The following is a 24076-nucleotide window of genomic DNA, read 5'->3' on the forward strand; positions in this document are numbered from 1 at the left end:
GGAAACACAATCCGGAGTCAAACCCAAAGTAGAAGTCCCAGAACATCCAACCCAAGGTTCATTGAGCAGATACAGCACTTCAGCTCTGTTTCCCTATTATACCTTGCATGTTGATTGCATTATCTGGGCTTGATGAGGCATGTGACCCTCATCTGCTCAGAGTCTACTCCAGCTGAGGAATCACCCCCCCACTTGTAATTCTTTCAATAAAAATATTATAAAATGTAAAACAAAAAACCACCCTCCTCCCCAAGCTAACAAGTCCCACCAGGGTTGTGGGCACAATTTTACCTCAGCTTCCCAGAACATACCTACCACTGCTCCCTACACTTCAGAGCCCACCTTGTTTGGGGAGACAGGGGCCTCTCTGGCTGTGATAGGGTCCTGCTCTTTTGGTCCTTGCACACTGACCCCCACCCCCTTGCTGTCCTCTGTCACCCTGTGTGTACATTCTGCAACCCCAACCTCTACTTTCCCATCCCCTGCCTGCCCTGGTGGGTCCCATCTATGGGTCCCATCCATGGCTGTACCCCTCGCCAGGATCCTCGTACTCCTCCCTGTTGTGCTGCCAGTTCATGACACATATGAAGTAAGTTAGACTGACCTGAGTGACTGGACTGAGACCATGAGTTTTGTGGATGAGTGGAGATTTGCTTAGGTCTCATCAATCCAACACTCCAACCATTCCACCACGCTGGTTCTCTGCACTAAACATTGGTGGTGTATGTTTGCTTGCACCATGAAGTCAATGGTTTATCTTTACTTCTGGATTACACTCATTGGCCTCATCTTCCTTTCGTAATGATCCCTAGCATGGAATTTGCCTTTTCCACAGCTGCCGTGTTTCTTCTGTATTAGCATAGAACACTTTGGATTCTTGTATCATCTATATTTAAGTTCCCACTCCCTGCCATCAGTAATTTCTAGTTCTTTAAATGTAAAGAGATGAAAAATGCTTCAGCTGCCATGAACTTAGAGTATGGGAGCATGGAAAATGGTACTGTCTCTGGGCAGCTGCTGTTCATAGTATTGCTCAAATTACTCAGTACTGAAGTAATGGCATGGAAAATAGCTAGATTATTTATGGGCCCATGACTTGTCCCATTGCCTTCCATGGGAGTTCTCTACCCAGCAGACCCATAGGATTCCAGGAGCTCTACCCAATTACCTGTGATTAAAATAGGAAGATAGGAAGATTAAGATAGATAGGAAGCTGGGGGTGAGGGATAGTGGGAGTTACCAATCAATTCACCCTGTAATCATTGCAATACAATGGAAATCAATACAATAATATCAAACTCTAGCCTTAAATTTCAATACCAAGCCATCACATTGACTTGCATTTTTGGGGGCACCTCAAGCAGGCAACTGTAGCATGGTGCAAAAAATATTTTAGATTAGCTGAGCTATAGACTGCTGTGTAAAGCAGCTGGTATATATATATATATATATATATATATATATATATATATATATTGCTTTCGTAGATTTTCACGGGTACAGGAATGCAGGTTTTGGTGTCCTCGGGTGTCTTCCCGTGTAAAAGTTGGGGTGTCTAGGCGACGTTTCGACGAGGTTGAATCTCTCTTCACACAAGTGCCCATTAATGAAGCCTTGACAGCCATTCAAAACAAATACAATCCCCCCGAATACATCTTGGACCTGACCAACCACTGCCTAACCAACACGTACTTCATCCACAATGGACAAAGATACAAACAGATAGAAGGAGCACCTATGGGATCACCCCTCTCACCGGTCATCGCTAACCTGTACATGGAACACTTTGAAACCAATGCTTTAGACAAGTCAGAACACAAACCCAAACTTTGGCTCAGATATGTTGACGACACCTTTGTAATTTGGCCACACGGGAAGGAAAAACTGGATAGCTTCCTCACACATCTCAACAGCCTACACCCCAAAATACAATTCACTATGGAAATAGAAACCAACAACCAACTTCCCTTCCTTGACGTCCTAATCTACAAAAAACCTGATGGCTCCCTAGGACACACTATCTACCGGAAAAAAACACACACCAACCGCTACTTACATGCACAATCACACCACCACCCTGCACAAATAAACTCCGTAGCCAAGACTCTCATCTCCAGAACCAAACGCCTGGCTGACGAAGACCACTTGACAACTGAGTTACAGAATCTCTCAAATGTGTTAATTGCCAATGGATACCAGCAAAACAGGGTTACGAAGCTAATCCAAAAAGAAACACCCCCCAAAAACCAAGACACAGAAGAAAACAATGGCATAGCCCTCCTTCCTTATATCAAGGGCACTACAGATAAAATTAGCAAAATCCTCCATAAACACAATATCAAAACAGCCTTTTGCACCAACCAAAAAATAGCCAATATCCTCAGAAACCCCAAGGATAAAATTCAGTTGGAAAACCAAGGGGTCTATGAAATACCCTGCAAAGTCTGCCCAGCCACGTACATTGGACAAACAAACAGACGAATAAATGCACGGATCGCAGAACACAAGAATGCCGTCAAAAAAGAAGAAAAAACTTCCTCTCTTTTCCAACACATGAAAGAAACAGGACACGAAATTAATTTTGCAGATTCCAAATTGCTCTTTAACATGGAACATCACCACAAGAGAATAATCATGGAAGCCATCGAGATAGAGAAACACCCTCACAACATGAACAAGCGTGACGACACATCCCGCTTGCCAGACATCTGGAAATTAGCCCTCCCCACAAAATCTGACACCAGATCCAGAGGCACACAGAACGCCATCACCAATCAACCACACCAGACCCAAACCCAGACCCTCTCCACAGATAAATTACAGACACCATCCAGTAGCCAAACCAGGGTGGCACCTCCGGATGCTGCACCCCCCTGCAATCCCTACACAGATCTGGCTGGCACAGGCCACAAAACCACAGCTCGCCCCTATACACGAAGCCAAGCCAGAGCACAACCAAGTGCAGTACAGCCATCTTCTCAGAAAAACTCTTCACAAAGTTCAAGAGTTCAAGACACGAAGGCTTTAGCAACTAATCCACACCTAATGACCCACCTAAGTGGGATTCAGGAAATCACTCAAGAAATCACTCAAGATATCCCTCAAGTAATTAAGGAACAAAAGAAGAAAAGGCACACCAGCCTGGGAACCTCCTCTCTGCCCAGAACATTGGAGGCTATACACCACACCTCCTCAACAGTATTTATAGGAACTCAAACACTGAGATCCTGCTCTGTTCCAGTAACAAGAAGCCGAAAGCACCAGCTTGAAGATGACGAGTGAGACCTCGTCGAAACGTCGCCTAGACACCCCAACTTTTACACGGGAAGACACCCGAGGACACCAAAACCTGCATATATATATATATATATACCCAGCCAAAAGTTCACTTAAGACATTTCCAGCCAAGAGTCTTGCAGCTATATTTTGCTAAATATACCATAGTTCTACTTAAAAATAGAACTGTCCCCTCTGGCTCATGCATAAACATTCATGATCTGATTCCTTAGAATTATTATGACTATATATTTGGATTGGCTAGGAAAATTGAATCACGTTATGAGTACTTTCATAGCCGTTCAAGCAATAGTTGTGCTATTATGCCTCAAGAGTGAGGGGGGGAGGGGCGCAGAGAGAAAGAATGGGAGGCACATTATTAAATCACCACAGTGAATCACCACAGTGTCTGTGGAGATCGCCAGAGCAAAAAGAAGTAATTTTCATCAAGGACAGCAAACCTCATACTTAAATCTTAGAAAACTTTGCAAGCGCAGAAAGGCAGGTTTTCTCTTCAAAAGCTATATGAGAGGGATAGAGATTCTCTCTCTCTCTCTCTCTCTGTGTGTGTGTGTGTGTGTGTGTGGTTTTTAAAATTATTTTCCATTGACCTACAGTGCAGTTGATTTTTTAAAAAATAAACCCTACTTAAGAAAAGGGCAGATACAATGATTCTGGTCAGAATGACACAGAACATGTGACCTTGCCATCATTAAAATTAAGAGATGAGACTATAGCAGAGAGTAGAGCATATCCAATAACGAAATTTCAAAACTTTTGATAGCTTTTTCAGGATAGACCAAGTACAATGTGAAAGATGACATTTGAAAAGGATCCTCTGATTCATCCAATTTCAACTTATTTCCTGACAGCTAATGAAGCAAAGTATAGCCAGGCAGACTGCACTGGGTTATATCCCAACTAACTTCTGTTCAGAGTAGACACATTTAAATTAAAAGACCTAAGTTAGTCATACCCATCATGAGTAGGGCTAAAATGGACTACAACCATAACCTTAAAAGGAGTGTTCATGAGTATGCTGTGGTAATAGGTAACATTAATAGTGAATTGTGAGTGATTGGCTGATTGTAGCATGTGGAATAGATCACTGAACATTTTAATATAGCTAACAAATAAATCCTATGCAAATTTAGACTTACCTAAGACATTGACTTCAATGGGCTGAACAATGTGTTTGTGGAAATGACGCCCACTGAGCTTAGTAAGTAGGGTTGCCATGTTTTGAAAGTGAAAACCTGGATGTTGTTGAGCTTTTCCCCAAAAAAACACTAAAAAAAAAAGTGATTTTTCGATTGACTTGCCAGGACAAAGAGCCGCCTTTGGAAATTACCCCAGGACGTCAATTCCGCCTTTGACATCCCAGTAATGTCTGGGGAAATCCAGACATATGGCAGCCCTATTAGTAAGATCTACTCACCTGGAAAAATATGCATAGGCTTGAGCTGCAAATCTGGTTTATACTTCAGTTAATCTCTCTCCCACCCCCCAGCTTTTATTTAGTACAGCATAACTATAGTGGTTTTCATGTGTTACATTCAGTAAGTGTACAATATGTGTACCTGTGTATACTCTTTCACACAAACACTGGTACATGTGTAAAGACAGCTTAAAGCTGTGTGAACAAAACTAATGTGTAGACAAGCCTAAAGTCAATGTCAATGCTCTTTACATGTCACCTTTCCATATATTATGCTCAAGACACTTTGCATCAAAACTAACAAAAAATAAAATTAGAAAATAAGAACACAGTTAGGAGTAACAGTAATTTTTATCTACTTGGACAGAGGACAAAACAAAGATAAAATATAAATCTGCAATATAATCCATCACCAGTGCTTTACATGTATAATTCATCTGCAAATTGGTTTGAATCATTGATCATGACAAGAACCCTGATTAGATAAGTGGGGTACAAATTTTGAAATAATAATTGCAGTCAGTTATTAAAACAATCTGCCATTGCATATATATGCAGGGGAGAAAACTTTTGGCATGCTCACTGTGCTGCTAAGGCAAATAAAACCATCTTGTCAGTTATATATCTGTTAATAATCCCTAATGAAAATTCAGTGTTGGTTGATTTGATCCCAAAACAAAGTTGTATGTGGAGAAAGCACTGCTACTCATGCAAGATGCACCCTAATTTTCCCTCCCAATTTTCCTACCAACTGCAGCCATCCATGCCCACAGAAGCTTTCCTCACAGCCTCGGGAAGCCTTTAGAACAGAATGGGGTGGATAACATGCAGGGGCAACACTATTACTAATAACAATATTGTGCAATGTATATGGTCATTTATAATGGAGTGCTAATTGAGACTACATCTTGAAAATCACAAAGTAGATGTCACAAAATCACAAAATTTGATGCTTTTGAATTATGGTGCTGGAGGAGACTCTTGAGAGTCCCATGGACTGCAAGAAGATCAAACCTCTCCATTCTTAAGGAAATCAGCCCTGAGTGCTCACTGGAAGGACAGATCCTGAAGCTGAGGCTGCAATACTTTGGCCACCTCGTGAGAAGAGAAGACTCCCTGGAAAAGACCCTGATGCTGGGAAAGATGGAGGGGACAAGGAGAAGGGGGCAACAGAGGATGAGATGGTTGGACAGTGTTCTCGAAGCTACCAGCATGAGTTTGACCAAACTGTGGGAGGCAGTGGAAGACAGGAGTGCCTGGCGTGCTCTGGTCCATGGGGTCAGGAAAAGTCGGACGTGACTAAACGACTAAACAACAACAACAATTGAGACTACATCTTGAAAACCACAAAGTAGCAGCTATGTGGGCCCTATTAATTTAAAAGTCTTTACTCTGCCACTATTTCTCTCATTCAGTGGTCCTAGAATTCTATTTACCCAATTAGGAACTGCCAGCTCTTAACCAGAATAGCACATACCTGTCCTGAAACTATGGGACTGCTCCCCCATCTTATTAATGGCATACATAAGAACATAAGAAAAGCCCTGCTGGATCAGACTGAAAGCCTATCTAGTGAAGCATTGAGTTCTCACAGGGGCCAACCAAAAGCCTATGGGAAGCCTGCAGGCAAGATATCAGCACAGTATAGTGGTACCTCGAGTTAAGTACTTAATTCGTTCCGGAGGTCCGTTCTTAACCTGAAACTGTTCTTAACCTGAAGCACCACTTTAGCTAAGGGGGGCCTCCTGCTGCTGCTGCGGTGCCAGAGCACGATTTCTGTTCTCATCCTGAAGCAAAGTTCTTAACCCGAGGTACTATTTCTGGGTTAGCAGATTCTGTAACCTGAAGCGTATGTAACCTGAAGCGTATGTAACCCAAGGTACCACTGTAGCACTCTCCCACTCACAATCCCTAGTTAGCTCTGTTGCATTTACCCACCCACCCCTTGTGGTCATTCTACTGAGTGGGCCCTGGACTTTTGTACCAGAGTCCTGCCTTGATAGCACCACTGAAGAAGGACAGGCTATGGCAGAGGTAATTGATTTCTGAATTCTGAATTCAAGAGACAAAATAAGAACCTTCAGCAATGCATAATAAAGAATGAGGCTCAGCCAGTGAGCACATCTCTATTTTCATTTGTGAAAAATTATTGGAGGTGATGGAATGCAGTGTAATGGTTACTCTTACTCAGCTTTTACTGAGTGATGAACTTTACTCTCAAGATATACATTCCAATGATTGATTTCTGAAATTATATAATAGCCATTGCCATCAGAAATAATAGGACTATATCTCCATACATTGGGGAGAGGAGCTCTGAAACACATAACACTGGTCAACGTATGCAAAAGGCTATGGAAAATAGAAGAGCTGGATGTTATTCTGGAGCAAGTGTTTTGCACACCTGTGTATACTTGCTGATAGAGAATCAGAAGGTTTTGGTTTTTTACATTTCTTTTCTTCTTTATTTTTTCTTTCAGTTTTTCTTTCAAAAAATGCTTGATACTTGATGTTAACTTTTGCATATTATTTTTTCTTTGTTTTTCAATATTTAATTTTAAAAACTTTCATATAAATAAATAAAGACATATGCAAAAGGATAACTGAGAACCATACGGGCCTGCCTGAATACCAATATTATGAGAGAACCTTGTTCTATCAGAGTTTTCTTTTAACACAGTGTCCAGCCTGCAAGTTGCAAGACAAAAATCCCACTTCAATTATATTTTCTTACCACATCGTGGCCATGTGTTTCAGTACATCAATTTTTTTACATTAATCTTTTACTGCTGACACTGCTTGGAAGTAGTAAAATGTGACATATTCACCAACAGGTCCAAAACCAATTTATGACTGGTAGTTATATTCTTCTTCTGTTCCTGAGATATGAAACTATTGTTCAAAGAAAAAAGGCAATTGGTAACTCCACATATGGACGGGTGTAAGGAGGGAGAGCGGAAGGGAGAATTACAGGAAATTTTGTAGAATCTATCACAGAAGCACAAGTTTCATAGAATGAACCTTCTATACATATAGAAATATGCCTGCTCATGAAAGGAGTGTTTACCAGTACTTCCTATAGCATCCATGGTAGGTCTCACCAAAATATCCTCTTAGAGAAACCCAAATGGGCTTTAAACATTGGATTCCATCGCAAATAGTTTCCCTTTAACTGTGTGACAGTGACTGATGATAGTGCCCGTCCCCCAATTTATGGAGAAGCAATGCCTATACCATTTTGTGCCTCTCCCTCTTTTTCCACTCATTTGAATGAGTGGAATTATGCCATTTTCCCACAGTAGCCATTTTGTTATATGCCATGGCAGCCATTTGTGACTGCTACCCACAGCACTTTCTCAAAATTAGAAACATGCCTACTGTCCAAAATGGTTGGTTAACCCTGGTGTCGACAATTTTGAACTGTTGGACCACTGGTCTGACTTGGAATAAGGAAAGTTGCTGTGTTATGGGAATACATTTTAAATGTGCTTCAATTCATCTGTTGACATTCTATGAAGTACATAATCCAAAGAAAGGTAGAGAGTGGGGAGGGGAAGATAAATTGCAAAAGCATCACGAAAGGTTTCCTTAAGGTCACCATTTCTGAGTATTTAACATTTGAAAGGCTCCAGGACAACCTATTTTGCGTTTTGCGAATCACATCAAAACACACTTTAATAGAATTGTAACATTTTCCAAACGAAGTGCTAAATTGCATATTTAACCTTTATATTATATGTGACCTTTAGACTTTGAATGCCAGGTTGGCAGAACTATGTCCAAGAAACTAAATTAAAATAACAGAGAATCACCAGATAAATATTTAAAGGAGAAATTGAAAGAAGACTGCATATATCATTTGCAGCTGCAGTTGTACTAATAGTTACACTATGTCTAGCAGATACTTGCACACATGGATCATGGTCCAAAGCAAATTCTTCCTATGACCTGGAATTATTCTATTATCCATAGCCATTATTCATCAAAAGCCCTGTGCAACTGTCATTGATACGAATAGTCTTCTACAGTGCTTGTGCAAGGTCAGATTGTTTTTAAAGGGCCTAAAATGCAGCCATTGAGAATTTAATTATGCCCCAATTCTTGGTCGCAGAAAAGTCCCACTGAAATTAAAGTGATTTGCCTGGAAGCTGTGAACTGCATCCTGTGATATCACTGAAAGTTCTATTTACTTGGTTTGGAATATGTGCCAAAGCTCTCAATACTGAGCCATTTTATGACACAAGTCCATTTCCCACAGAGGTTCTTCTCCAGTTTTGAGTGTAACACAGAGGCACAGTTAGCATTCCACAGAACAAGCGCTCACATCCAGTTGTTTTGCAGGTGGTGCAAGGATTCTTCAGTGATTGCTGTAAACTGCATGACCAGATGACAAGCAGTTTTTTTGTTTGATAACTATCTTCACGTTTTGGGTCAGTTCTCTTTACTGCTTCTTGCATAGGTTTTGTACAATTGTTGTCTTCCAAGCAGATCTAAAACAAGGGCTGGCCTGAGGCAACCCCGCCCCCCCCCCCCATATCCCCTACCCTTCCATGTACAGAGATGAAGTGGATTAGCAGTTGAATCTCACTTCAGCACTGACAACAGGACAGCAACCTTCCTCACAAGAGATAGCAGAAGGTTAAGTTAGGGGACACAGGGAAGACCATGTGATATACACAACCCTTTCTTCTAACACCATGCTTTAGTGGCATATCTCCCAACATCAGCTACCTGAGGCACCTGCCTCACCCTGCTTCATGGTAGAGCTAACCCCATCCACAGCCCTCTCTTGTTCCTATTTTTATTTGTTTTTTGTTGCTTCTTTGTTTCCAAAGCTGGGGTGAATTTCCAGGTAGCTCCACCATGGCTAATACTTTGCACTACGATTTCCAGAGAGCAGCATGCATGCGCCAGCACTAACTGAAGCTTAAGGCCTGGTTTGGGAACTAAAAAAACCTGGATGACTTAGGCCAGAAACTAGGCATTCTTGTGTTGGTTTTGTTGGACTTCTCAGTTGTGTTCTGTACCAGTGACCATGGTATTCTCTGGAATTTATGAAGATAGATTTGGGAGGCACTGTTTTGAAGAGGTTCAGGTATCTTCTTGGGGGGTCGTTTCCATGATGTGATGTGTTGGTGAGGGTTTCCTGATAAATATCTTGCCTGTTATTGTAGAGGGGCTTCATCAGGAATTCTTTGAACTTGTTATTCAGTATCTACATGGAACTTCTGGGACTGGTCATGTAATTATTATTATTATTATTATTATTATTATTATTATTATTATTATTATTTTATTTATACCCTGCCCTCCCCAGCCAAGACCGGGCTCAGGGCGGCTAACAACCAATAATAAAAACAAGTTGATTAAAATACAACTTAAAAAACAAGATTAAAATACCACATTAAAACAGTAAGATGCAGCCTCTTCACAGGAGGAGAAAGGAAAAAAAGAAAAGGGGGGGGGAATCAAATTGATTCTAAGCCAAAGGCCAGGTGGAACAACTCTGTCTTACAGGCCCTGAGGAAAGAAATCAGATCCTGCAGGGCCCTGGTCTCATGAGGAAGAGTGTTCCACCAGACCAGAGCCAGTGTTGAAAAGGCCCTGGCTCTGGTTGAGGCTAATCTAACTTCCTTACGGCCCAGGACCTCTAGGGTGTTGCTATTTATGGACCTTAAGGTCCTCCATGGGGCATAACAGGATGTAAGAATTTGGAACACTTTTGTGTTAACATGTAGATGGTACAAAGATCTATCTTTTTTTATCTAAAAACTCAGGAAGCTGGAACCACTGCACATAATTTTTGGCTCAAGCAACCAGTGGAATCTGGACATGAAGTCCTGCATTGTTATAAGGTAGCCTTCTTCAACCTTGGGCCTCCATATCTAGTTGAATTACAACTCCCATCATCACCAGTCAGCTTAGCCAATGGTCAGGAATGATCGGAATGGTAGTTCAGCAACATCGGGAGGGGCAAGGGTGGAGGAGCAAGGTTACAATGCAATCATTTCAGAATTTGAGAGATAGTGGAGGTGTCATTTCTCCTGTGTGTCATAGTTGAGGGAAACATGGCTGAACTCCTACGTGCAACTTTAAAAAGGTAGAAATAACTGTTATTATATTGCTGTGTGGATTTTTTCCTCAGGGAAGATGGGTGAAGAAATCATTTTGGTAAATTATCATTTTAATTTTATAAAAGCTATTCAACTGGTTTAAATACAGAACTATGAGCTGTCAGAACTCTGAAAAATTACACAAAATCTTGACCTTATATGAGGTAGTAGAAGCCTTGCCCAAACATCAGCTCTGCCTGGTGTCATAGTGCAAGCCACCTAATTGTTCTAACCTTTCTTCTGCTTAGAGACTCTTTGAAGCATACTCAAGGATGAGGTATCATTTTTCTCTACTGCTTTATGAAGTTGAAGTGTCAATAAAAGGACTAGGCTTTCTTTGACTAAGGTAAGCAAACTCGAGAAAGCCCATAGATGGAATGTTCCCCACAGCATCCCCCTTGAAGCAACCTGCACTTCCCCACACAATCTCCAGAGGGTCTTGGAGCTCTCCATAACAATGTAGATGGGCTGTAGCTCAGTAGTAGAGCATGTGCCTTGCATATAGAAGGCCCCAGTATCTTCAGGTAGACCTGGAAGAGATTCCTGCCTGAAACCCTGGAGAGCCACTGCTGTCAGTGTAGATGATACTGAGCAGTGGAGACCATTTGTCTTAATCTCCAATCTGTGATGAGGCACAGGAAGCTTCCTTTCCATGAATTTCCTTAAGTAAGACTGCAGGATTTACTGATCGTTACTCATCCAGATGCAAGGCTAGCACTGCCAGGGCTTGTAGGTACTACTACTACTACTACAACTACTATACTACTTGTACCATACTCATCTGACTGGGTTGCTCAAGCCACTCTGGGCAGCTACAGCACATCCATTTGTGCTAGCCAGGGCAGAAGGTGGGGCAGGGAATAATGTCTCTTCACTGAGCTTATTTTAGGATCCAATTCTGGGCATTTCACCCTTCCCGTAGTATCCACTCCTGCCTTCTGTCTGATACTGTTCAACCCCCCAACAGTGGCTTTTTGGGGAGGCAGCAACAGGAAAAGAAGTTTGGAAGAATTATTTCTTATTTTTTAAATAAACACTCCTCTTTATTACAGTGGTACCTCGGGTTACATACACTTCAGGTTACATATGCTTCAGGTTACAGACTCTGCTAACCCAGAAATATTACCTCAGGTTAAGAACTTTGCTTCAGGATGAGAACAGAAATTGTGCTCTGGCGGCGCCATTAGCTAAAGTGGTGCTTCAGGTTAAGAACAGTTTCAGGTTAAGAACAGACCTCCAGAACGAATTAAGTTCTTAACCTGGGGTACCACTGTATTTTTATTTAAAAAACCCTCAACTTACTGGTTTTCCTTTTACTTTTCAGTACTGCTCAAGATTTTCCCCAATAATGTTGAACCATATAAGCCTTCAACCTTCCTTAGGAGAAATCTGCAGTGGTTTAAACTGGCGGGCCACACAATGCACAACTGATTCCTCTTGGCCCAGCCTTACATGGGTCACGTTAGTATAAATTTTCTCTATATGTCGTTGTTAAGCTGAGAGAGGGGCAAGAGAACATTGTTCACTGAACTGAAGAGGCATCCAACAAATGCACATGACAAATAGGAATTGCATGTAAGAGTGAGGACTCTGAGGTACATTCATTTGCACGTCTGTGAAAACCTCAGGAATTATTAGTGGATAATTTGGCCTTCATTGAGCTATGCATATGGTGTTTCTAATCTATCTAGCTATCTATGATGAATGAACACATGCACATTTCTCCCAAGGCACATTTCTGGTATGCATGTTCAGTCATGTGACCAGCATGGGAGAGGGATGGGGGGGGGCAGGGGGAAATGCAGGGAAGGAAAGTCAAAACCCAGAATGGAGGGAAGTGGTGGAGCTTTATTTCGTTTACAAATTATCCAGAAAACGAACTGTCCATTACAAAGCTTTATACTAACTGGTGGATCACTTAATAAGAACATGTTTTACAGATATGTAGTGCCATAAGCTGTGATTTATGTATAGAAATACAAGTTTTCATAATGTAATAAAGGAAAATTTAAAGAATAACTCATTTTTCTTTTTAAAAAGATGGGATTGATATATGTACAGTGGTACCTCGGGTTACAGATGCTTCAGGTTACAGACTCTGCTAACCCAGAAATATTACCTCGGGTTAAGAACTTTGCTTCAGGATGAGAACAGAAATCGTGCTCCGGTGGTGCGGCAGCAGCAGGAGGCCCCATTAGCTAAAGTGGTGCTTCAGGTTAAGAACAGTTTCAGGTTAAGAACAGACCTCCAGAACGGATTAAGTTCTTAACCCGAGGTACCACTGTACACACAAAAGTGTGTCTCATAATGCAAGCAGGTGAGTTAAAGGCTAAAAATGTTCAAGAGCAGTGAGCTAGATAAATTGAAAATGCAACCTAGTCTTAGATGTCATGCTGAGGCGCAGAACCTCTTTTTTTTAGAAATAAAACACTGCTGTTCCAAGTGACAGAGGACACAAAACAAATTCAGCCAGACAGATTTTCAGCAGATCTCCGAGCCACACGGTTAATGTACACACAGTTAATTCTACACACAGAGTGATATTTTTATTCATGCCAGTGCAATTCAGTTTCACGCTCTCTTTAGTCTGGCACCCACAGTGAAATTAGCAGTTGTTCAGTTATTGCACATCCAACTTCCCCAAGCAGTGTGTGCAAGGATTTTTTGCTATGCTGCAATTTAATACATGTGTCCTTAACTGCATTTTAATTAGCATGCGCTCCCAAGTCTGCTGATATTTAAGAAGGTTGCTGTGGCTTCAGGTTCACTTGAGTGCTGCTTACTTATTGTTGGAACGACAGAATCTTTTTTCTTTTTCTTAAAGCCACACCTAGAAGTTTGAAGCCTGTACTTTTCAAGACTGTCTAAAAATGTATCGCTCCAAGAGCGGCCGTCATTCACACTTTTGCAACACTGTGAGTTACTTCTAAGTCGGTGGTGCTATTTGGGGAAGGCTCACACAACTTGCACGGAGCTGCTTGCTGTAGCAGTATTAGGCCTCTTATCTGCGCTGAGAGTGTGGCTTCATTGTGAAGATTTTGAATTACAGTAATCTCTAGGCACCTTTAGCTGAGAGGAAAGCTGCACCATCCCATTTATCTCCTTATGGCAATAGGCAAGAAGCCATTGTTCCAAACCGATTACAGTGTAGCTCTTGTGCAGCACGGAGGAAGAAGACATGCGGTTTGTGGGTCCTGCAGGTAAACAGGGAAGTAGAAGGAGAGAATACCACAGCCTCCTTTTCTGTAGCCTTACTACTGATTTACTCTGTATCTTTTTATCCAGCTACTTTCAAAACTGCCAAATTGTTTCTTTCCAATGCCTTTATTATTATTATTATTATTATTATTATTATTATTATTATTATTATCAGCAGCAGCATCATTATTATCATTATTATTTATACCCTGCCCATCTGGCTGGGTTTCCCCAGCCACTCTGGGCGGCTTCCAACAAAACACTATCTATTAAACATTAAAAGCTTCCCTAAACAGGGCTGCCTTTAGATGTCTTCTAAAAGTTTGGTAGTTATTTTTCTCTTTGACATCTGGTGGGAGGGCGTTCCACAGGGTGGGCGCCACTACCGAGAAGGCCCTCTGCCTGGTTCCCTGTAACTTGGCTTCTCGCAGTGAGGGAACCACCAGAAGGCCCTCAGAGCTGGACCTCAGTGTCCGGGCAGAACGATGGAGGTGGAGACGCTCTTTCAGGTATACTGGACCAAGGCCATTTAGGGCTTTAAAGGTCAGCACCAACACTTTGAATTGTGCTCGGAAACGTACTGGGAGCCAGTGTAGGTCTTTCAAGACCAGTGTTATGTGGTCTCGGCGGCCGCTCCCAGTCCTGGGATCTTATTGCTGATTCCCCCTTTCTTTGGGTTCACAAAGCTGTCATACACTTCCTTCCACCTACACACACAAAAACTGTCAGTACAATCAGGAAACACCAGCAGCTGGGAGTAAGCAGCAGTTATCAAAGGCCATTTAGCAAGTAAGGCACAAATGTAACTAACACCAATTCTTACCAATAGTTAAAGAAGTGGGGGAGGGGGCAATTTCCCCCCTCCTGCAATCAGCTTGCTAGTTTGTGCCAATATAACCCATGTAATAACTATTCTGAAAATAGCCAATAGCTATTCCATCTATTTTCCAAATTGAGACTCTTTAATAGCAAGCTAGAGAAAATGCTTAAAGAGAAATACTATTTTGATTTGACCTTTAAGGGCTTAAAATGTTTGAAATTGGATGGAGCAAATTTATCCCAGCTTTGGCGGATGATAAGAAGAGGGGTATAAGTAAAATATTGCACTTTAGACCAATTAATAACGATGATTTGCTAAAAGTCAATGCTTTATTGGTGGGGAAATAGGTGGGAGGAAATATGAATTCTTTCTATTTATTTTGGTAAATCCAGGTTTGGGGTGTGAGAAGAACAAGCAGGAAGTGAAAGCACAGCAAAATGCCCTGTAACTTTTTATTTGATTTTCATCATAAGCTATCTATTTCTTCCTCATCCCAGTATTGCTGTTTAGATATCATAATCCTGAAACTTCTGGATAACCGTGTTTACAGTGCAATCCTGAGCATGTTTACTCAGAAGTAAGCCCCACTGAGTTTAATTCGGCTAAATGCTTATGCCAATTGTATGCTTCTCCATAAAGTTATCTGGGCAAATAGTGATTACATGGCAAAACATCAGATGTTTGTTTAGTGTTTGACCTGAGGATTTTGGAATGAACTACTTGGAGATACATTGCAGTGTTTTCTAGGTCTCAGGTGGGTAGCTTGTGAATTTTCCCAGCCATTGGGCCTCATCCATTACAGCTGAGGCTGAACCATATGTTCAGAAAAGACAGCAAAAAACCATTATTATAATTTTCCTAGTGAGAGACTTGAGTGCTTTTGCAGTCACCACAAACAGAAGAAACCACAGGGCCCACATTCCTTCTCCCATTGAATTCATTTGCATACAAACAGAAATCTAATGGAAAGAAGTGACTGGAACTGGAGCAAATAAATCTAGGTTCTTCATATGTGACCAATGAATATATCATCCAATGAAAGGACATGCTTAGGAAACAGGTGGGAAACATGTGTATATTGACACACGACAATTGCACATGCATATATGTGCATGCAGCATAATCGTCTGTGATGTCACAAATGTGATGGTCTAAATGTGCACACTTTTGTGTAAAATAATGCCATGCTTAAAATATCTTTAATGTGCACTGTAGGCATGTGTGCATTACATGATAATGTGCATTCAGTGCTGGGTGCAGGCATTTTTTGGGGGTGCTGTGCACATCACGTCATCCCTGTCCCACACTAGCTTGAAAACTGTATGTACAGATCACACAGATAGTAGCTGCCACTTTATATTATGTTATTGCCTGAAAGTGTGCACAGTTACAAACTTCTGTGCACAAAAGCATGCTACGAAAACATGCCCCCTGTGTATTTCAAAGGTTATGCGTGTACATAGCCTGAGAATGAGGCTATGAACCTCGATGCATTTTACAAATGGAACATAAGCAGCCAGTCTGAAGCAAGTATCACTGAATTCAACAGAGTTAATGCCCGGTAAACTATTCATGGGATTGTATTCATGCGGATTATAATAAATTGGGTATTATGCCATATAATGCTGTTTTTGGGTGTGTGGGAGAGAGAGAGGGGGAAAAAATGTTCTGAGTGCACCCAGCTCAAGGGGGACAAACGATTAGTAGCTTAATGGTTTACTGGCAGAGCACACAGAACACACACACATGCTTCTGACGACAAAGTAAGTGTCATCCCCTCCCCAGGCTTGTGCTCTGAGCTGGACTCTTAGAACAACAACATAACCATGCCTCCACCCACACTTAAGTATGCTTGCTTGCACAAGCAACCCATGACTTCTCTTACGCAGAAGTTGCTGCTGTGCCTGTCTCTTCATGTCCCTCCTGGTCCTGGGGAACACAGAACAGGGGGTTCTACCCCCCCTCCTCTCAGGAACCATCACTTCCTCTGCTCCTGGCACATGTGTGGAGTACCTCAGGGTGCGATACTCTCCCCGATGCTTTTCAACATCTTTATGCGCCCCCTCGCCCAGCTTGTCCGGAGTTTGGGGCTGGGTTGCCATCAGTATGCTGATGACACCCAACTCTATCTGTTGATGGATGGCCATCCTGACTCGGCCCCAGACACACTGGCCAGATGTTTGGAAGCTGTGGCTGGATGGTTACGTGGGAGCCGGTTGAAGCTAAATCCTTCGAAGACAGAGGTCCTGTGGCTGGGACGGGACGATATGGGATTGGGGGGGGCAACTCCCATCTCTTGCGGGGGCGCAATTAGTGCCACCACCGTCCGTTAAGAGTTTGGGTGTAATCTTCGACACCTCCCTTTCCATGGAGGCGCAGATTGCAGGCGGCATTTTTCCATCTCCGCCAAGCTAAGCAGTTGGCTCCTTACCTCTCTCGCCCTGACCTAGCCACTGTGATCCACGCGACGGTCACCTCCAGACTGGATTATTGTAACTCGCTCTACATGGGGCTGCCCTTGAGACTGACCCAGAAACTCCAGCGGGTGCAGAATGCTGCAGTGAGACTCCTTACGGAGTCTTCGCTGTGAGATCACATTCACCCGGTGCTATACCAGCTGCACTGGCTCCCGGTGGAGTACAGGATCAGGTTTAAGGTGCTGGTTTTAACCTTTGAAGCCCTATACGGCCTAGGACCCTCGTACCTACGGGACCGCCTCTCCTGGTATGCCCCACAGAGAAACTTACGGTCTTAAAATAAAAACATCTTGAAGGTCCCAGACCACAGAGAAGTTAGGCTGGTCTCAACTAGAGCCAGGGCTTTTTCGGCCGTGGCTCCGATCTGGTGGAACACTCTGTCACAAGAGACCAGGGCCCTGCGGGACTTGACATCTTTCCGCAGGGCCTGCAAGACAGAACTGTTCCACCAGGCCTTTGGCCAGGGCACAGCCTGACTCCCTCCATTGGCAATCTTCGCAGAGCTCTGGCCCAATGGTTGCCAGTGGCTTGAATTAATTAATTTTATAATGAATGATTTTAAAGTGTTGTTTGTACTGTTTTATTGTTGTTAGCCGCCCTGAGCCCGGCTTCGGCTGGGGAGGGCGGGATATAAATAAAATTTATTATTATTATTATTATTATTATTATTATTATTATTATTATTATCCTGCCCTTCCTTCAGCCCTGGTTCCCTCCTGCCCCACCTCCCCTGGCTTCTCCTGCTCAGGTTCTTCTCCTCCTTCCATCCCTTGCTCCTGCCTTGCAGGAGGCACAAAACCCCATAAATCACTGCCCCTTTCCCACAGGTCAGCCTCTGGCCCCATGGCCTCTGCCACCCATTCCTCAGCACCCTGCCAGTCCCTGTCAGAGAATGGATCAGCAACTACAACTTGAAGTTTCCTAGGTGACAGGGCCTGTCAAGAAGACCTCCCTCACTTCAGAATTTAACAGGTTCAAACATTTTAGGTTGCAAACACACCTACTCCCCCCCCCAAAAAAATGTTGCTACCTCTCATTTGCATACCTAACCTGGGGAGAAAACAGCAAAGACCTGATGAGGAGAGCACAGCAGAGGTTATATTTTATGAGAATCCTCTGGAAAAACAATCTCTCAAAGGACCTGTTGATGGCATTTTACCCTTGTACTGTGGAGAGTGTATTAACTTATGGCCTGTGTGTGTGGTTTGGGAGCTGCACGGCCAGGGAAAAACCAATGCTGTCCAGGGTTGTAAAGACTGCAGAGAGAATAATTGGGTGCACTCTTCCCACCTTAGATCAAATCTATGCTTCCAGGTGCCATAAGAAAGCTGCAGAGATAGCGCAGGATAGTGCGCACCCCGGAAATGATCTCTTTCAGCTTCTGCCTTCTGGAAGAAGGTACAGGGTTATAAAGACTAGCCGTCTGAGAAACAGTTTCTACCCAAATGCAATTTTAAACACAGTATAGGGAGTCTTTCTCTATAGGAGTATATTGTATTTTAAAATGGGGTTTCAGAGTTTTTAGGGGTTTTTGAATGTCTTATGTAGATTTTTCAATTTCATTGTTCTGTATGGGACAATGACAATAAAGATATCGTATCATAACCCATATAAATGGGGCCACTTTTAAATTGGCTATTATTATTATTATTATTATTACAAAGCCAAAACGGTGGGCTTTAAACTCAGCAGGGTGGTCCAGATCAAATTGTCCATTTCATCCTTAAGCCTGCTCAATTTGATTTGCTCCACTTTAAACTATAGCACTATGTTACTGTGGTGCTAATCCTTTTTCCTGCCTTTTACTATCCTGAACCACATGAGTCAAAGTGCTGTCAGAGGGTGGGGGGGGTGAACTGAGGCACCTTCGTTGACTATCTAAAAGGATGTCGGTGTTTCCAGCAGCTTAGGCATAAGAGAACCTTGAAGGATAGAATAACCTGCTGAGAAAGATTATTTGTCTTGAGCGCTAGGTAGATAATAGAAGATAATGCAGACGAACTGGGCATTTGCTACCTATTTAGGTATAAAACGCCAGACAGCTTGCTACTGGACTGACAAGAAAAGGATCAGGTGGTAGTTCTGGGAGCATATTAGTGTAGCTTGGCTTGAAAGATAAGTGCATTTTTAGCCGATGAGTCTGCCAAAAGGACTCCTCAATCCAGTAAAAAGTGATCGTCAATAAGATCCAAAGGCAGCATGATTTCCACTTACTTCTCATTGATTTTTACAATCAACACTCTAATCAGACCGTTAAAAAGAACGGGAAAGGATGAATCAAGGTAGCTTTTCCTGGCAAGTGTTCTCTAAAAGAACAATTGTGTGAATTGCAATTCAACGTGCTCCGGTCTTAATTCCCATATTCTAGAATATGCCCTAAAATATTCATAATGGAATAAGTTGTGATCTAGCATTTCAAGTAATCAGCTGGGGTGACCTTTACAGTCCCTCTCAGTGATCCAGAGAGGCCTAGCTTTTGAGGAGCCTAGTCACAATTTAAAAATGTAAAAAAAAGAAAAAAGACATAACAGTGTGAGTGGATTCTTGGAACTAGCATATTACCGTATTTTTCGCCCTATAAGACGCACTTTTCCCCCTCCAAAAATGAAGGGGAAATCTGGGTGCGTCCTATGGGGCGAATGCAGGCATCGCGGACCTCTCCGCAAACAGCAGGAGCGCTCCCGCTGCTGGCGGAGGGGTGCCTGCATGCTGAAGCCTGCGCGCGCTGAGCTCAGCGCGTCCAGGCTTCGCGGACCTCTCCGCCAGCAGCGGGAGCGCTCCCGCTGCTGGCGGAGGGGTGCCTGCATGCTGAAGCCTGCGCGCGCTGAGCTCAGCGCGTCCAGGCTTCGCGGACCTCTCCGCCAGCAGCGGGAGCGCTCCCGCTGCTGGCGGAGGGGTGCCTGCATGCTGAAGCCTGCGCGCGCTGAGCTCAGCGCGTCCAGGCTTCGCGGACCTCTCCGCCAGCAGCGGGAGCGCTCCCGCTGCTGGCGGAGAGGTGTCTGCATGCTGAAGCCTGCGCGCGCTGAGCTCAGCGCGTCCAGGCTTCGCGGACCTCTCCGCCAGCAGCGGGAGCGCTCCCGCTGCTGGCGGAGGGGTGTCTGCATGCTGAAGCCTGCGCGCGCTGAGCTCAGCGCGTCCAGGCTTCGCGGACCTCTCCGCTAGCAGCGGGAGCGCTCCCGCTGCTGGTGGAGAGGTGCCTGCATGCTGAAGCCTGCGCGCGCTGAGCTCAGCGCGTCCAGGCTTCGCGGACCTCTCCCCTAGCAGCGGGAGCGCTCCCGCTGCTGGCGGAGAGGTGCCTGCATGCTGAAGCCTGCGCGCGCTGAGCTCAGCGCGTCCAGGCTTCGCGGACCTCTCCGCTAGCAGCGGGAGCGCTCCCGCTGCTGGCGGAGGGGTGCCTGCATGCTGAAGCCTGCGCGCGCTGAGCTCAGCGTGTCCAGTCTTCGTGGACCTCTCCGCTAGCAGCGGGAGCCAGCACTGGGCTCCCACGGCTTGCAGAGAGCTGCCTGTTTGGGGGCTGGGGTCGGGGGAAGCTCGGGCTTCCCCAACCCCGCGCCTGGGGGGGAAATAATTTTTTTCCTTTATTTCCCCCCCAAAAAACTAGGTGCGCCTTATGGGACGGTGCGTCCTATAGGGCGAAAAATACGGTAGTTATAATGTCTTAAGAGGTATCCAAATCAGTGCCATTTTGAAAGTTTCAGTCTGCCATCTTGATTCAAAATGTTGTCCAAACATAGAACAAAACCAGCTCCTCAATCTTTGGAGCCATCATGCTAAATTTGGTGATGATAGCTTAAATGGTGTCCAAGTACATAGAGCATAGATGGACAGGCAGACAGACAAAATTGCAATATATATAGAGAGATTAGCACTGTTCTGGAATTTGTAGTAACCAAAAAGCATTGCGAGTTCTAGATGGATAGTGTATTTTGTAAGTTTGGAACCCATCGTGCCCCAAATTGGGTGAGGTCACACCAAAGTAACCTTTTGTTCCACCATCTTGATTCAAAATGGCACCTGGCATCCAAACATTGACAAAGACTGCTACACGCACCTCAGAAACTATTGTGTCATGTTTGGCAGCAATATATTGACAGGTAGCCGAACCAGTGTCAAAAAATGGATGAAGTCACCTCAAAGTCATGTTTCGGTCTGCAATCTTGAATCAAAATGGTGCCCGGTATCCAATTGTCCATGAAGACCAGGGGTGCCACCTTAGGAACCCTCATGCTGAGTTTGGAAACAATAGAGGCTTCCAAACACATAGAAACTAGACAGACAGACAAATGGACAAACCACTTTCTAAAATTTATATAGCTGACCATAAGGTTTTATTGTAATGTTGCAGTTTATACTTTAGTAAGCCACTAAAGAATCCTTATGTGGCAAGTAAGAAATAAATGGAATAGATAATAATATAACAATTACTGCCTTTAAATCTTGGGGAGGGGGAATTGAAACCACAGTATATGGGTGATTCTGATGGTAGCCAGAGAGACAGACAATCTTGAAAAAAGGAAAATGCCAAAACTGCTGCTTTGACCCTCAACAAGAGACACAGAAAGAAGCATCAAGTTAACCTCGTGCTAAGAAACTAAAATGATAGATTTCCCCAACAGGAATCCCTTTTGCATTCCAATTGAGTTTATTGTTCAGATACCTCCCTTCCCCACCGAAAAATTGTATAATTTGTTCTCACATATATGCCTGTGAATATGCTTTGGACGTTGCTCCAGGATAATTTTTCTTTATAACCACCTTAAAGAGTTCCCTTTCAGTGCCGGCCATGGATGAAATTGTAAGAAAGGGGAGAGAGACTTTGAATTTCCATAATAATTCTCTCAGTGTTGTATGTTTTCTCAACAGTTTTGATTGGCAATATTGCAGTACATCTCACAGATTGCAAAAAAGAACAAAAACTTGTGAAACTGAACCTGTGAAAAGGAAAGGAATTTATGGCATGAATCATAAAAAAAAAAATGGCTCAAAAGGCAACCATTTCATTCAACAGTTACTTAGTGAGGGTCCACAAATCTGTTGCAACAATTCATAATATTGTCTAAACCAGGGCTTATTTTTGGCCAGAACTCACCGGAACTCAATTCTGGCACCTCCTTTTCTAGAAAAAAAATAGCACTGGTCTAAGCCAAAATGGCAGCTTGGCCATTTTGATTCCAAAATCCTTGCTTGGAATAATATATTGATCTCTGGATGCTTGCAGCTAGACAGATTAACCTCTCAGGTAACTAAATAATGTAAGATTTGGGTTTCTTTCACGCCCAAGACCTAGGTGCGCTTTGAAGGAGGAAGTGGTGGCAGTCTACCTGGAGATTAAGCATGCTCCAGTCTGGTGTTACATTGCAGGCCATCTGTAGTGGCTCTGTCACATCCCTGTATCAGCATCTCAATTTTGTTGTAACTTTTGGGTCCCCAATATAAGATATACAGTATATGTATACCTTCATTCTTCCTGTATGGTGTAGTGGTTAAGAGCGGTAGTCACGTAATCTGGGGAACCGGGTTCGCATCTCCGCGCCTCCACATGCAGCTGCTGGGTGACCTTGGGCCAGTCACACTTCTCTGAAGTCTCTCAGCCTCACTCACCTCACAGAGTATTTGTTGTGGGGGAGGAAGGGAAAGGAGAATGTTAGCCGCTTTGAGACTCCTTAAAGGGAGTGAAAGGCGGGATATCAAATCCAAACTCTTCTTCTTCTTCATTCTTCCTGTCAAGGATAAGAAGCTGATTCACAAAGCTAAATATGAAAGTCAGAATCTTGATTCCATCCTTTCATGCCTTTGAAACTACATAAATTTCTATGCCAATGCCATTTTCACAGTTCATTTTCATGGAAATTAACCAGCCCTAAATGGAATGTTTTCCAATACTGGCAACATCCTAGTCACTGATATCCAAGGCTGCTCTGAGGACAGATAAACAACACAGTTGAGTTTCTGAAAATTTACACAAGAGGTTCTCATTCTCGCTGGATTTCTGACTTTCTGTCATTCTCAAGAGAGTTACTGGCAGCTATGAGATACAGACATGAAGCTAAGGAATACAGTAAGTCTAGCATTTATTTATTTCTAAATGATGAGGATTAAACTGATCTCAGAGAGGCTTCTATATCAGAAAGCCATGCCCTTTTTATTTCAACAACAGCAAGCTATCAAGACTTGGAATAAAACCTTCCTGGTTGCAAAATATTAACACAATGCAAATGGATAGCATTGACGTACCCTCCTTCTCTCCCCTCCCTGCCAAAAAAAAAGCAAAAACGATGGCCGAGGAGGTCTCAGTTGGAAGCAAGTCTCTGTGTCTGTCATTTCAGTTTGCATTTTACAGGAAGCCTCAGATATAATGGTTGTGACAAGCCATTGCAAAAGGAATAAGCCATCTCTCAAACTTGTTAAAAGGAAGATATTTATCTTCAGCATCAGGCTAACTAATGAGACATGTATTCCCACCCCCCTCCATTTTTAATTATATGCATCTGGGTCACTCTGCTCAGAGATTTCAAATTAGTAGAAAAGTTTTACTGTGGAATTCTCTGCAGACAGAAGAACAAGCAGCGCTGGTCCTTCCATTTGGCAGAGTGAGGCAGGAGATGGTGGGTGCTGCAGGGAATATGCTGGAGAAGCCTGTTTTCCCCTCTCTGCAACTGCCTGTCCACTCCGTCTTTTGACATCCCTGGGTCATTCCAGGTGGGCCAATGTGTGTCGGTATCAATTCAATATGACAGAATCCCCCATCTACCCA

The sequence above is a fragment of the Podarcis tiliguerta genome, assembly GCF_965153285.1.
Source record: "Podarcis tiliguerta genome assembly, chromosome: 5".
Taxonomy (NCBI): domain Eukaryota; kingdom Metazoa; phylum Chordata; class Lepidosauria; order Squamata; family Lacertidae; genus Podarcis; species Podarcis tiliguerta.